The following is a 14948-nucleotide window of genomic DNA, read 5'->3' on the forward strand; positions in this document are numbered from 1 at the left end:
TTTTGACTCTCGTCAGTTTCTATATTACGTCTGCTTTTATATAAGGGATGATTTACTGAAAAGTAGTTATGTCTAGCAGAAACATAAGTTTTAGAGGAGTAATTTAGTTTTGATCATTTGAGAGGATTTATTATTCGTGTCAATTATTCATTAGAATGACAAAGTGCTTAGACATTCAGATTTAGTCGTTGTCTTTGAATTACTGTGAATACATTTAAAGACATTTTCGATTATATCATTGTGACGCATCCTGAGGATGTTGCAATGATATTTTGAAAATCTCTATTGCTCTAGTCATCTGCCCTGCGTTTTGCAATTGCGTCCATCCGTCATGTTTTCTTCTCTGACATTATCATGCAGAAACACAAACAAACTTAATAATATAATTTCTCGATCTCTGATATAATACAGAGATAATGCATACGCCATATATTATTTTGAAGCTTTGAACAACTTCCCTCCTTACACCGCAGTTTGTATCCCCTTTATTGCATCTGTCTTTTGTGCCCCCTTTATTTCATCTGTCATTGGTGCGAACTTGTCAGAAAAGTTGCTCTAGAAGCTTTGATGAGCGAATCCAAATGCAGACTGGTTCATGAAATCTTTTGGGGCAGGTTTAGTTACAAATGAATAATTGCTTTAAGTTACAGATTATATACAAAACAGATGGGATATATCCCTGGATGTAACAGAAGAAAACGTGTTAATATGAAGTGAAGCTACATATAAAATCTTCATTGTCTGTATGTCACATGTTAGAAGGTTATAATTTGTCACTCACCGGGAATGCAAATACAAACCCAAGCCCAAAGTTATGGTCCTCTCTCACTCTGTCTGTCTGTCTGTCTGTCTCTCTCTTTACCATCATTATGGTTAATTTTGAGACGGGTGTAAATATAAAGATATTCGTATTATACGTAACTCGATGGATCACCATTCTTTATAGGGGCCCCGAGTGGCCGAGTGGTCTAAAGCGATCTCCGTTACGGATCACTGCCATCTCACCTCTGTCTGCGTGGGTTCGAGTCTCGGATTCAGCCAGTGTGGGCATGTGAGAAAGCTTGCCAGTAGCTTCTCGTGGATCGGTGGTTCTTTCAGGGGTTTTCCCGGGTTCTTCGTCCACCCTTAATACTGGCCGCCATGTATATAGCCTATCGTGTGCTGCAAATGGCGTTAACCCCCCCCCCCCACAACAGCCATTATTTATATACTCGTATTTGTTATATTCGTTTGAGTGTCTGCTCAGGCAGGCATACATAATATGAAATACTTTACAGCTATTGCACGCATTACAAGGCTTCTAATCGACTTCTAATCGACGCAAGTAATTTGCAATAGTGAGATAATTTTTCACCAGGTACAGAATCACGGTGGAAAATGCATTCAAGCAAATCGTTGACTAACATATCGAAAAATTATGTATGCATCAGACCATTAATTTTAAAAGTGTTTACAATATGTAATCTTATTCACCTTTCATAAGAAGAAAACCAATTATTTGTGTGAAACATGTCAGAGAGATAAATCCAATATTATATCTAAGAACCCGAGTCACACGTTATGGTACCTCTCTCTGGCGCTTGGGCACACCCATGGTTTACCTTCATCATTTAGACTGGTGTAAATATAAAGATATTATTGCAACAGGTAACACGAGAAATCACCCCTCTTAAAATATTCAATTATTTTGGAGCTTGGATCACGTGGTCATATGGTTGATTTCAAACTATGCACGTATAACAAGACTGATAATCTGTACATTCGTCACCTGTCTTATGGTGGAAACGTGACTGGATAATTTTTAACATTAACATCTGAAAACATATACAAGATGATTTGCATTACTGGTCTCTGTTAAACCTCTTTTCATTAAAGTTATATCATATCAGAAAATACCGCCATAATGAAAAGCTCGTTAACACTTAACTATAGTTTAAATCGTATACATCATCCGCTAACGTTCTATTACTCCATGCAACAATGAGTTTCCCTCCGGCACTCAGCTGGTTTAACTAAAAGGTAGGGAGCATTTTATACAAGTAATAACTGTATATGAAGATCGACCATTGTGCTAGGTTTGAAATGAGTTCATCAACTGAAAGTTTTCTATCAATTGGATCAAAATTTAGTATCTTAAAAAAGAAGCTGAGATACTTCTAAACAGTTTCAGTGAAGAAAGGCGAAATTATTTGAGAACAAGTTGGCCTGATGCCACTAAGATTTCTAGATAAAGTCACAAACGAGAGAGAGAGAGAGAGAGTGAGAGAGAGAGAGAGAGAGAGAGTACTTTGGAAGCCATTCTATGTATACTTGTTACTTTTAAAAAGTACTCTACTAGGTATGCACTACAAAGGCCTGTCAGTTTAAGGTGGAAATAAAGCAATTGCATTTATCGACACATTCTTCCTTAAAATTCGTTTAACATATATTTCTTTTCAATCTTGAAATTAAATTATGTTTTGAGCATGATTACTTCGATAATTTGTGAAATTCAGTAATCACAAAATAATCTAAATAAGGTGTGCTAGAATAAATCAAATGCGTAGACAAGGAGCAAGGTACAGTATGAACAGAAAAGAGGATGTTAACGTGATTATTTCAAGTTTGAAAATACAAATTTTAAAAATGTTGCTAATCCATTTAGCGCAAACGTGTGTGTGCTGTGATTGAGTGCTTCAATGTAGCTAATTATATTTGGTTTACTGCGCAGATATGGAGGTGCAGAACTTGCTCTTTTCTTCTTAACCAAGTGCATTTAAAATTAATAGTGAAACTCATTTACCGGTTCATGTTTGTCGCACAGGGAGCAGAGTCTCGCAGACCTATAAATGCCAAGAATCAGTCGAGTTCTATGGGGTACTTGAAACTTCCATAACAAAAACGACAACTTTAAAAAATTAAATCTGATGAAAATATAATAAATTTATTTATCAAAACTAACATTTAAATATTTTCCAAATGATACAGTTAGGAATAGTCGAAATTTAGTCCTTCCATCACTGTACAAAAGTATTTTGTAAAGATTGGGTGAACATATTTAATAGACTTAAATTTCTGTCTTCATATTAGTTATCCCAAACCTCAGTTATAACACAATTATCTACTTTATGCACAGTAAATATGAGCCATCTGCAAGAAATTCCTACCATGCAACTTGTTTCAATATATCATGTGCGAAGTTTTAGCTTTCTTACTAGGAATAATTCCCTACCTCTTTTAAATATAATACACAGTGGTCACGATGGTGATCTTATCCTATATAAACTTAACTATCCCATGTGGAAAATAAAGGAAAGAAAGAGATCAATGAAATATCAGGACAACGTTTTCTGCGCATATAGTTCAGCGCATATCGAAATACAACGTAGGCAGCCTACTCAATATCCGACCAAACTTTGTTTACTTGATGCTGAGTTCACAAACTTCAGTCAGCTCAGTGCAATGATAAAATGATTTTGTAAAAAGATGAAAACTAGAGGGTATGACATCGATGTAAACTAATTATAGGTTACTGCCTTTGTATGGGAAACTATGAACGAGTTTTTCTGCAAAAATTGCACGACCTTGCGGAGTGAAATATTTTGCAGAAAAACGAGTTCATATTTTCCCATACAAATGCAGTAACCTTTTCTATTATATGCTGATATTTTAAACTAACTAGCACTTAATAATAAAAGACATTAAAAGAAACAATGTAATTTAATTTATGCTTTATTCCAAAATACATTCATAACCCTAGATTCAGCAATGCACAAGAATTGTATTTTGGTCTACATAAAGTTGAAAATTAGAGTCGTATTGTGAATGACTGTGCATGGAATTTGTTTCTATGTTGATCAAACTCAATTCTGCCTTTCTAGTTATGGGGGGATGGATTATTGGGTCAATTCAGTGAAATAAGTTGAATGGATTCCCGTTGGAAATGTAGGCTACTCGAAATTCCAGTACAGCTTCTGTTTGAATCAGGTTTGGCAGGACATGCTGGTCCGACTTGAAGAACTAACTTGGAAAATGGTGAAATCCAAGACTATTTGAAAGCAAACGGCACTTCCTTGCTTATACTTATCCAGGCGTCAAAGTCGGCGAACAATTGTTGCATTTTCTTCGATTGTTAGAAACTGTACAAAGTGTATCGAGCTTTGAAAATTGAACCATCATTGATTAGAACTGGCTTAAGCTGGACATTAGCAGACGAAATTAGTATAAACTAGCAGGGTTGGAAATATCGAGGGGCGCAGACTCTTGTCTTCCTTGTGTTATATTGTTACAGGTTAGACCCCCAACCCTCGATTCATTGACGGAAAATGCTAATTCTTTTTTGTAACGAGCCCCTGTGCGTATTGGCACCTTTTGAACTGAGCTAATGTACACATATACAGTTTGCATTTGTAACATGTATCAATTCAACATTTATTATCTTACCTCACTGGGTAGAACTCTCACGATGACACAAGGGTGCACGGATTACTCTTACGAACACTCCCACCGGCCGCCTCTAAGGTCAGGAGCAGGAAAGCTTTTAACATGTACCGTTCATGCAGATATGCGGTGAATTCAATAAAGTATCCAATGTTGTGTCAAGTTTTGTACTCAGAATTGGGCAAGTAGATAAGAAACCGATTGTCTACCAAAATGGATGTCTACGTAGGGACTAATATCGTCATTATTTTGGCCTCGAACCTGGCATAGGAGACTGTTTCACAACCTTGGATAATGTCACTGGTTTAGCTGAAAAAGTTAAAAATTGTCAATGTATTTATATGTGATCGGCTTGTGTTGATTCATAATCAAACCAGCAGTGACAATGCATTGCGTGTAATCACAATCGCTTTTATATGCGGTAAAAGGAAATGCTCTTGTAAGTTGCTTTTACACGTGGTAACGGTGTTATATAAACAAGCGAAACTACCTGTCACATACAGAAATAAAGAGGTCGGACCAGTCCACTTGAAATGGGTAGTACACTGTCTTGATACAATATACAAAACAGCACCATTAATATGCAGAGCTAACTATGCTGATAACTCCTTCCACACTGTGTTTGTGTTAACGCATCGAAGAGTTGCTTATTCACCATAAGTAGTGAATAGGGGCACTTTACGGACAATGGGAATTAGCATTACAGGGACCCCTGGGTCACTTTACGGACAATGGAAATTTAACATGGCGAAAAATCGTGGGTCACTTTACGGACAAGGGGAATTTAACATGGGAATAAATCGTGGGTCACTCTACGGACAAGGGGAATTTAACATGGGAATAAATCGTGGGTCACTCTACGGACAAGGGGAATTTAACATGGAGAAAAATCGTGGGTCACTCTACGGACAAGGGGAATTTAACATGGGATTTTTTTTTTAAAATTTAAAAAAAAATTTTTTAAAAAAAGGGGTAGGCAATGGAAAGGCTATCTCTTTTCGAGAAATATGGCTGGCCCTTAAAAGGGCCTTTGGGTTTTCTTCTTCTAATTTCTTCTTTTCCTCCACCAACTTCTTATTTTATCTCCAACACTCTTTCTCTTCTTTTTTTTCTCCTTCTCTTCTTTCTTCTCTTCCTCCTCCTCTTCTTTCTTCCTCTTCTCATTTTCCTCTTCTTTTTCAATTTTTTCGTTCCATGTTCTTATTCTTATCTTTTCCTCTTCATCCTCCTTCTCCTCCTTTATTTCCTTCATCACACCACTAATATTGTCCTTTGCTTTTCTTAAATTGTTAATTTCCATCTTTACACGATGGGGACTATAGGAATAATGGTCTTCAACCAGTCTTATTAGCATCTGTTCCATTATTCCTAAGTTGTCTAAAACGTCTTGCAAGGTTTGTATTTTGTCCATTTGGTTTGACGCCATCTTCTTTTTATTCTTTGCAGAATGGTTTGAACGACCAACACTGTGGGTTCTTATACGAAAAGCGCGAACGTGAAGGAAAACATCCCCCTAAAAAACATAAAATGGATCTTACCTAGATCATGACCCAACAACGCGCGTACGTGAAGGAAAACATCCCCCTACTTTTTTCATATAATAAAACCCTAACTATACTCTTCACATACGCTAAGAAACCCATAATCTACTATTCACACAAACATACCTCAGCTCTTACTAACACAATCACACAAACACATACCCTCACATTTTTAAGAAAGAGTTAGTGTTTATATGCACACTACTCTACCTACGCACATTGGCAAATTGATGGTTATTTCTTTTCTTGAGTATTGGGTAGCCCTGAAAAGGGCTGTTTTTTTAACTTCAGAGGCCCTGGTTAATGGTGGCACCTTCCGGGTCTGGCACCACAGACACAACGTCTACTCCAATCATTAGTCCAATTCACATGACTTGTTTGAAGAGCAGACGGTGGGTGAGTGGCTTCACTATCCCACTCCTCCGTTTGCGGAATAGTGAACACTTCTTCTTCTTCCCTCTGTCTTCTTTGTCTTTGTCTTCGTTGTGATTGTCGTTCAGCTACAGGCTGGCAAGATGTCCTTGCCTCAGGTATCACCTTGCACACAGGGTTCATCATAGGGTGACACCTGATCTCTCTCTTTCTTTCATTCTCTTCTTTCATTTTTCTCTCCTCCTCCTCCTGTTCTATTCTCACTTCTTCCACAAGGGCCTCCGCAGTCAGCTCGTTCAGTAGGTATCTGGCATACTCCAGATGCATCTGAAGTTCCATCAATTTAGTCAGTCTGTTGCTCATTTTTTTACTGTTGATCAATCAACAAGGGTAGCTAGACTGCCCAGCGAGTTTCAATTTATAGTGAAAGCGCGGACGTGATGGAAAACATCCCCCATATAACATGAAATTGATCTTACCTGGATCATGACCAAAATCAACAACAACGCGCGGACCTAAAAGAAACACTCGCTCACTTTTTTATGTTACCCATTACTATTTTAAAATTTTTTATAAATCACTTCAATTGACTATCCACATACGCAAAGCAATCCAATCTAACCTAAAATATATACCTCTAACAGCCAAAAAAACTAACATCATTTTAATCTACTATCCACACCAACCTATTTTATCACTTTCAAACACACAAACACACAAACTCATACCCTCACATTTTTTAAGAAAGAGTTAGTGTTTATTTTCACACTACTCTACCTACACATTGGCAAATTAATAGTTATTTCTTTTCTAGAGTATTGGGTAGCCCTGAAAAGGGCTGTTTTTTGTTTTGCTATGGCATTCTTTTTTAGTTTCTAAGAATGCGATGTCCTCTGAGGATAGACTTTCTGGCAATAGGTCTGCTTCTTCGGAAAGAGAAGAAGAATTCTTTGGTGTCGATACGACAATCGACAAAGCCTCTGTCAGCTTCAGGTTGCTGCTGCTGCTGTTGCTGTTGTTGCTGCTGTTGCTGCTGTTGCTGCTGTCTCTGAAGTCTGTACTTCTCTGTCCATTCTTCTTTCTCCCTGTTCATTTCTTCTCTGAAGAGCTCTTCTATCAGGTCTTCAGTGATTTTTAACATTCTCACATTCTCTATTTCTTCTGGTTTCGGTATCAGACTGTGTCTGACCCTATGCAGATTCACGTAGGCTTCGTTGAGCTTAGCTAGTTTGGAGCACATCTTCTTAGGAGGATGAGTCGACAATGGATGGCTAGACTGGGAACAACCCGGTTCTTAAAGTCAAAGCGCGGACGTGAAGGAAAACATCCCCCACACGGTTTTCGAGCCGCAACGTTCATGAGAGGGATAGTAAGAAATGAAAGAGCATCAATCCAACATTCTTCTAGCTAAACAAAAGACAAAGGCATTTTTTTCTAAACACAACATTTTTTATTCAAAAATCACTTAACACTAAACAACAACATTTTTAACAATAATCCAACACTATAACATCAAAACATTTTTTTTTCAAATCACAAACATTTTTTTCTCAATATACAATCTACTTTGAACAGGGCTGACAACGTTGTGAATGAAATTGTGATTTCCACTGTTGGAAATCATTAGGCCATTGATGGACACTACGTTTCCTAGCTTGAGACAAAAGATAAGCATAATGGTCACAAAACCATCGATCTACTTTCACATCGTTTCTAGCAGAAGAACGAGGATCGAAATGAGTCACTAAATGTTCTAAGGAATAGCCCAGGCTGCGATGATGCAGAAAATACACACAGTACTGTCCACACACCAAGGAATCTGTGCCTTGTAATTTCACATTATTGAATCGGGTGGTTTGAGCATTTCTTCTCATAAAGTCGATGATATCGTCTTCCAAAGGGGGCAATCCGTACGAATCGAAATATTCCACACATCCTTCTTGAGGAAAGTAGACGGCTACCCAGTGGGTTCCTGGGAGATGACTGTCGTCCGTGTTGATCACGTAAGCTTGATGGTCTTTAGGTTTGCGATGAGGGAGTTCATCTTTAGCACAGACGACAGGATTCCAAGAAGCTGTATAAGAACTGTGGTTCAAAAGGTAATAAAGTTCCCAGGTATCCATTGATTTGTGTGTTTTTTTCTTCTTCACAGGTAATAATACGTCGTCAATTCGATCCTGACTTTTTGCTTGAAAATGTCTGACGAATAAACGGTTATTCGTTCTGTTTCCTCACTCTGATTCAGGAGAGCTTCGATACGATGGATCTCTTGAGTCGTTAATGGTGGACAAGAATGTTCACGCAAGTCTTTATACCACTGGTGCAACACGTCTTTGTTCGAGATGAGGCTCCAAGCTTCGTCCAGATACTCGTCCAATTTTTCTTCTTGACTCAACATCAGGCATTTATCGTGTTGAATTTGACTGGGATGATCGTTTTGACATCCATAACAATTTTTCTTGATCAATTCCGTCATTTTGTCGACCAAGTGTTTGGCAAAACAGCAGACTAAATGGGCTTCTTGTTCTGGCCATCTCGACTTCATCATGATATCTTCTTCGTCTTTGTCTTGAGATTCTTCTCCTTCCACGGTCTCCTTACATTCCATCTCCAAAGTTTCTCCACTAGGTAAAGAGGGACAACAGTTTTCCATGGCTTTCTAATAATCTAGAATGACTTCTCTCAAACTGTTGATTTCTATGGTATTATCGAATTCTGCATACAGGATGACGTTCACTGTATCGTCCAGTGGCTTTTTAAACTGAAGTTCCACACGAATCGAAAGCCCACAAAGCATAACCTCCTGCGTAATCGTCGTACGTAATGCCGTGACTGGTGTTGGTTCCTAACTGGCCGGTGGCTTCGTACAGGGACAAGTACGATCTCAAGTAATTCTTCTTTGTGGGATCAAAGTCAGGTTCGAAAGGTCGGGTACACAAGGTCTTGCCATCGCGACTGACTTCGATCTTGGACACGCCAAAGTGTTGAAAGTTGAAAGGATTTTTAGCGAAGGCTCCGTTGAAGGTTTCATTCTCGACTATACCAAGGATCAAACGTTTGGGTAACTGTCCTTGAAACAGATGATCTTCGGTTATGGATTGATTGTTACGGGGAATGGTGAACGTTTTCACTTCCACGCGTCGGATGGGATACTTGGCGGTCGTTCTGCTCAACGTTTGACTGATGTCGTTAGCTACTTTAGGTAACACTTCTACGCGTCGTACGTAGAGTTTGGCTTCTAGGATTTTGCTTTTGGGATTGCCAACAGCAGTAGCATCAGCATCAGCCAACAAATGGAAAGCGGCACTGCTGCGATTCAGTCTCAAGCGAACATTGACCCCGTTCAGCAAATATTTCTCTTGTAACCACATGTCCAAATGCAAACGATCCATCAGTTCTAAACTCTGTCCATCTTTGATTCTGTTTCTTCGTTCTACAAATCCCTCATTGGTGGTTGCTTTTGTTTTGGGGTCAGCTTCAAGACCTGTTTGATCAAATTCGCCCGCTTCGTCAGGTTCCCATAGCACGCAGGCATTGAGATGAGTATCCTTGGCGTCTATTCCGTACGTCAAGAGATTTTCCAGGTAGGCACGGTAAGGGTAAGTATCCATGCTGCTGCTAACCAGTTTGTTATTCAAGTACAAGTCCACTGAGCTGAACAATGAATGCATGAAATTGTTGATCGGAGCTACTTTCTCTTCGCCGCTTATAATATCTCCTCCCTTATCTAGAACTTGGACTTTCAAGTACAAGTAACTGCTATTCAGATCGATGTAATCTTCGGGTTGTCCTTTGATGTCAAACTCAATGGGAGCAGAATCGGCCAAAGAGGAGATGGGATTAAATTCCACCCATTGGGATTCTTGCATGGTCATCATGGTGGGGGGCATGGCAAACAGATCCAGTTCCGTCTTGGAACAGGCGCAAGACTCTCGGTGCATCATTTTGTTTTGTTGCTGTGTCTCAATAATCGAAAACGTCTAAGTCTCGAACGGTTCTTCTTTTCTTGGCCTTTCTCGCTTGAAGTCTGGTGAAAGGGTGTTTTCTTCTTCTTCGTCTCTTTCTGCCTTGTCCTTGCTGAATGCTTGACTCGGTAGCGTGCAGAGCATTTATAGGTGTGTCTCGTCGACCCAAAATGTCTTTGCCCGTTTGCAGCAAGACATTTTTGCCTGCCCTCATGAAGGCTTCTTTAGGGTTTTGTTTGTCGATGATGACATTTTGGAGAAATTCTTTGCCTTGTGTCAGTGCCGCATCTTTCAAGGCGTGCAATCCTCGTGTCACCATCGGTTTCAACACCGGGGCCACCGAACGAAAGGCCGATTTTAACATGTCTCCTAAACCGTGTCCTCGCTGTCGAGCCACCCCTCGGTACACTGGATACATGACTTACTTACGAATCGTGAGAGAACCGTTTTCGAAAATGGAGTTTCACCGTGACTTTTCCTTTGGTGAATGGAATATTTTGTCCCAAATCTCCTTTTATAGTAATGTTGACCGTGTCCAAATACGACTTGCTGACCGGTAAATAGTGAGGATGGACAAATTCGCGGTGGAGGTGGTAAGTGTTTCCACCTTCCTCGTCAGCGTTTGTGGCAGAATCCACTTTGAAAGGAATGACACGCAGTAACGGTACGGAGGTGTGTCCCACCACGTTGTACTCCACTATATCGGAGTACACAAAGATCAAATTCAGTCCTTGGTTCAGTTCTACCGGGGTACGAAAATACCTGGCAAAAGAATCGTTGTCGTGAATGCCTGATGATTCGCCTTTTTGTTCTACTTCCTTCCTCATATCCATGTCACCGCCCAACATGTCAAACAATTCAGGACTAAATACAATGGTTACGATTTTAGGCCGTTCAAATTTCATCAAGAAGCGACGAGCTACTTTGTGGTACTCCATGGTGTCACTTTTGTTCTTGACAATCTTAAAAGCTTCCCCAAACACGCCATTAAACCTGGAGGCTATGGCGCTGACCAAATGATGACCACTGAAATAATAGCCTGGGTGAATGAACAAGTTGTAGGTGGTCGTTTTAGTGATTTGATTATAGGTTTTATTGGTAGATGTGCCAATCTTATCCAACTCCTCTTGCAATTGTTTGTCATGAACTTCCACCGTAAAAGTATTTTGCTGGGCAATGACATTCTTGACTTGGGTTGGGTGAATCATTTCCACTAAAGCCACTTCCCAATGGGCTTCGTGATCTAAGGGGATGGCTTGAGGTAATTTGGCCGTGTAACAGCACAACGTGTTGTTGGGAAACACCTCCATGGAACTGTCACTGGGTAAAGTTAAGTAAAATTGGTTTTGGTGACTCATAATTCCAGAGTTCTGTGGCTGTCCGAGGGGTTAGTGGATGTCAGAGGCGTGTCTCCGCCCAAAATGGGGTTCTGGTTGTGGTTGGAGTGGTGACTGGCACTGACACTGGCACTGGACACAACGTTCCCGTTCGAGGAGAATTTCAGGGAGGGATTGGGAAGTAGGTAACCGATGCAACTGCTCAATAAAATGGTCCACAATTGTTTGTCTCCTTGTTGCAAACTCAAATTGGCGATGGCTGCCCCGATGACACAATACACCACGAAGATTTGGCAGAAAAAGACGATTTGCGTTTTAGGCACACGTTCTCCACACCACACCCACAAGGGTTGTTTTTGTAAATCTTGCACAGAAGAACTAGGGGAAGAAGGACTGGTCGACGTAGCTGCGTCTGCTGCTGTGTGAAAGGGCATGATGGTCACTTCTTCTTTTTATAGTCGATGACTTGCGAAGCGTCGATCCAAGAATCGAAACTGGGTGGATATCCTTTCCAACGTACTTTGACTTCTTTGACACGTCGTTTGCCCACTTTACGGGTTCTGCGTTCGAGAATGCTTTCGATGTCGTACACGTCGTCTTCTTTTTTGGTGACACGTTGTAACTCGGGCAAATAAAACGTTCCTTTGAGTACTTCTCCGTTCATGTCTTCCAATTTATAGACGGCAGGATGACGGCCATGTACTCGTCCAGTGACGCGAAACAATTCGGTCGTCCAGTTAGGTAAGTAACCTTTGTCGAAAGTGCGTTTGGTTTTGCCAATGCGCACCCAATCTCCTACGGTCAACTCTCCACTTTTCTTGGGGACAGCCCTCGTCGGGGACGTACCGAACAGGCGCTCAAACACCAGCACTTCGTTGTCGGGAGTCACGTCTTGCGGGGCACGTCCGATGCTTCGATGGTAAGATTGGTTGTACGCTTGCACCAGGTGCGGTAAGATGTCGATGTACTTCAGAGTGTGGTGATGCGTAAAATATTTCCACATGCGTTCTTTCAAAGTGCGTTGAAAACGTTCCACGATGCTGGCTTTGGTTTCGGGATTCTCGGTGGTAAAAAAATGAATGTCACGTTTCTTTAATTCTTTTTGGAAAGCTTGGTTCAGAAATTCGGTGCCTTTGTCCGTTTGCCATCGAAGAGGGCGACGACCGCTTTGTTTCAACACCCGTTGCAGGGCTCGCACTAACTCGCTGCTGGATTTGGAAGTCAAAGGCACGACCCAGGCAAATTTGGAAAAGACGTCGATAACACAAAACAAATATTTGTAACCACGATTGTAGCTGGCCAAATGAGAGACATCGGCTAAATCGGCTTGCCATTGATGATCGATACCTTCCACTCGGGTGCGACTTCTGGCAAACTTGCGTCGAATGGGTTTGTGTAAAGTGTAGGTAGCTTGTTCTTGTAACCATCGTTGCACTTGAGGTAAACGGAGACTTTTCAGTCGCGTTTTGGCAGCACGATACAATTTTTGAACTCCTGCGTAACCTGCAGGATGCGAGGGATCGTAGTAAATGCTAGCTAAGACTTTTTCCATTTTTTATTTTTTGTGTGTTGGTGTGTTAATAAGTCACCCACTCTTCGGTGATGCTACTTTGGGTGGGTCGAAAGGGTGGTTTGGAAACGGATTTACGTGTCCGATGGGCTACGGGAGTAGAAGTCGAAGGTAGTGATGGAGGTCGAGGTGGCAATGGAATGGCTTTGGTTTTCTTTTCTTTTTTCGCTTCTGGTTTCCCTTCTTTCTTTTTCACTTCTGTCGAAGGAGGCGTGGACATCATCTTTTTAACCCAAGCTTTCATTTCTTCTCGTTGGGGTGTGGGGGACGGGGTCAATAAGGATGCTGCAATCTTACTCGAAATGGGAGCTGCTGACGGTGTTTGAAACACTTCGCGCGTCTCTTCTTCCTCAGGTCTTTGTGGGGTAGCATCTCTGGTGACCCTTGGGGATGGTAGTAGTGGTGGTAATGATGATGATGGTGCTGGACTTTTCATCAAGGTCTTAAAATCTTTTAGAGTGGGTAGAGCTGTTTCGTCTAAAGCTTTCTGGTGAAAGAGTTGCAGTCGTTGCAAGAGTTGACCGTACTTTTGCGATTTTTCTGTTTCGGACAAATCTTGGCGATCCATCAAGGATTGCAATTCGTGTTGTAACTGGGACATCTCGCTCAAATTGGGATTGGGAGGTAAATGCGGGGTGCGTTGTTCTTGCCACCGATGGTATTCCATCCATCGTTTGTAAGGCACTAAAGCTAGTTTTCGTCCTTCCATGGGGTTGTCAGGGGTGAATTCTGAGATCTTGGGACTTCCGAAGGCCTTTTTATCTTGCTCCCATCAGTCCTCCCAACATGGTTCCCAAGACTCCTTTCAGTATGGGGCCTAACAAGAGAGGTAAAATGCCTCCACGTTGGACCAACATTTTTTGACGAATGGGAATTTTCTTTTGAACCATTTTCCGAAGAACGTGACGATGTTTGCCTAAGCATTGTTTCTGGTGTTTGGACAAAGGGATCGTGCCTTTCAAAACGTTCAAACAACATTCGCACACGGCATCGATGACCTCTTTGGAGGCCGTTTGAATGAGTTTTTTTCGTAGGGGTGGAGAAGCTTTGGACAGGACAGATAACAGGTCCCCATGTTTGGCTAAACGTGGTGGTAGTCCTTTCCTTTTCTTTCCTTGGGGTTTTCTGGAGGGTGACATCTTTGAGTCTTTAGGAGCACCTAAAAACACTGATACCCTACTCGGTCACAGGCCTTTTTTATACTGGAACGCGTCGCCACTGATTGTCTTTACGTTTTATGAGTTTGAGGACAGGCATGACACGTCGTGCAGGGGTACGTAACGGACTAAATCGAGCCAGTTCTTGCTTGGACAAATCCAGTAAACTTTGTAACATGCCCGATCTTTCTTGAACTTTGATTTTGGGAGAAGGTACTTTGTGAGCAGCAGCCACTGCCGCTAAATTGGAAGGTCCTGCCACTGGGGAAGTTCTTTTGGGGGTCATCAACGGAGAAGTTCTTGGTGTGATCAACGTCTCCAAGTACTCTTCAGTTCCTGGTGACATCAACGGAGAAGTGGACAAACGTGAGGCTGCCGGAGACGCTGTGGCAGGTCGTGGCTTGCGAGTGTAAGGTTGCGTCCTGGCCGAAGTGCCTCTCTTGCGACTAGTTTTCTTCTTCTGTGGACTTTACTTTTTCTGGGGACTTTTTCTCTGTTTCTTTTTCTGGGGGCTTCTTTTCTTTTTCCGAGGTGATGGTGGTGGTGTCTGGTAAGAGGAGGGTCCTGCCACTGGAGAAGTTATTCTT

At 41.2% G+C, this 14948-nt stretch overlaps 1 protein-coding gene across 2 annotated transcripts in view; it reads right to left on the reverse strand.

Annotated features, from left to right (window-relative positions):
* The window catches only part of LOC149791732 (beta-1,3-galactosyltransferase 5-like), a 75187-nt gene that overhangs the window by 49202 nt on the left and 11037 nt on the right, over positions 1-14948 (reverse strand). For both annotated transcript variants that reach the window (XM_089970229.1, XM_089970230.1), the window contains exon 2: positions 4423-4728. The gene's annotated coding sequence lies outside the window, so the exon portion shown is untranslated. The remainder of the gene's footprint in view (positions 1-4422; positions 4729-14948) is intronic.

Source organism: Sinohyriopsis cumingii, chromosome 9, assembly GCF_028554795.1.
Source record: "Sinohyriopsis cumingii isolate HCF-2022 chromosome 9, ASM2855479v2, whole genome shotgun sequence".
NCBI classification, from domain to species: domain Eukaryota; kingdom Metazoa; phylum Mollusca; class Bivalvia; order Unionida; family Unionidae; genus Sinohyriopsis; species Sinohyriopsis cumingii.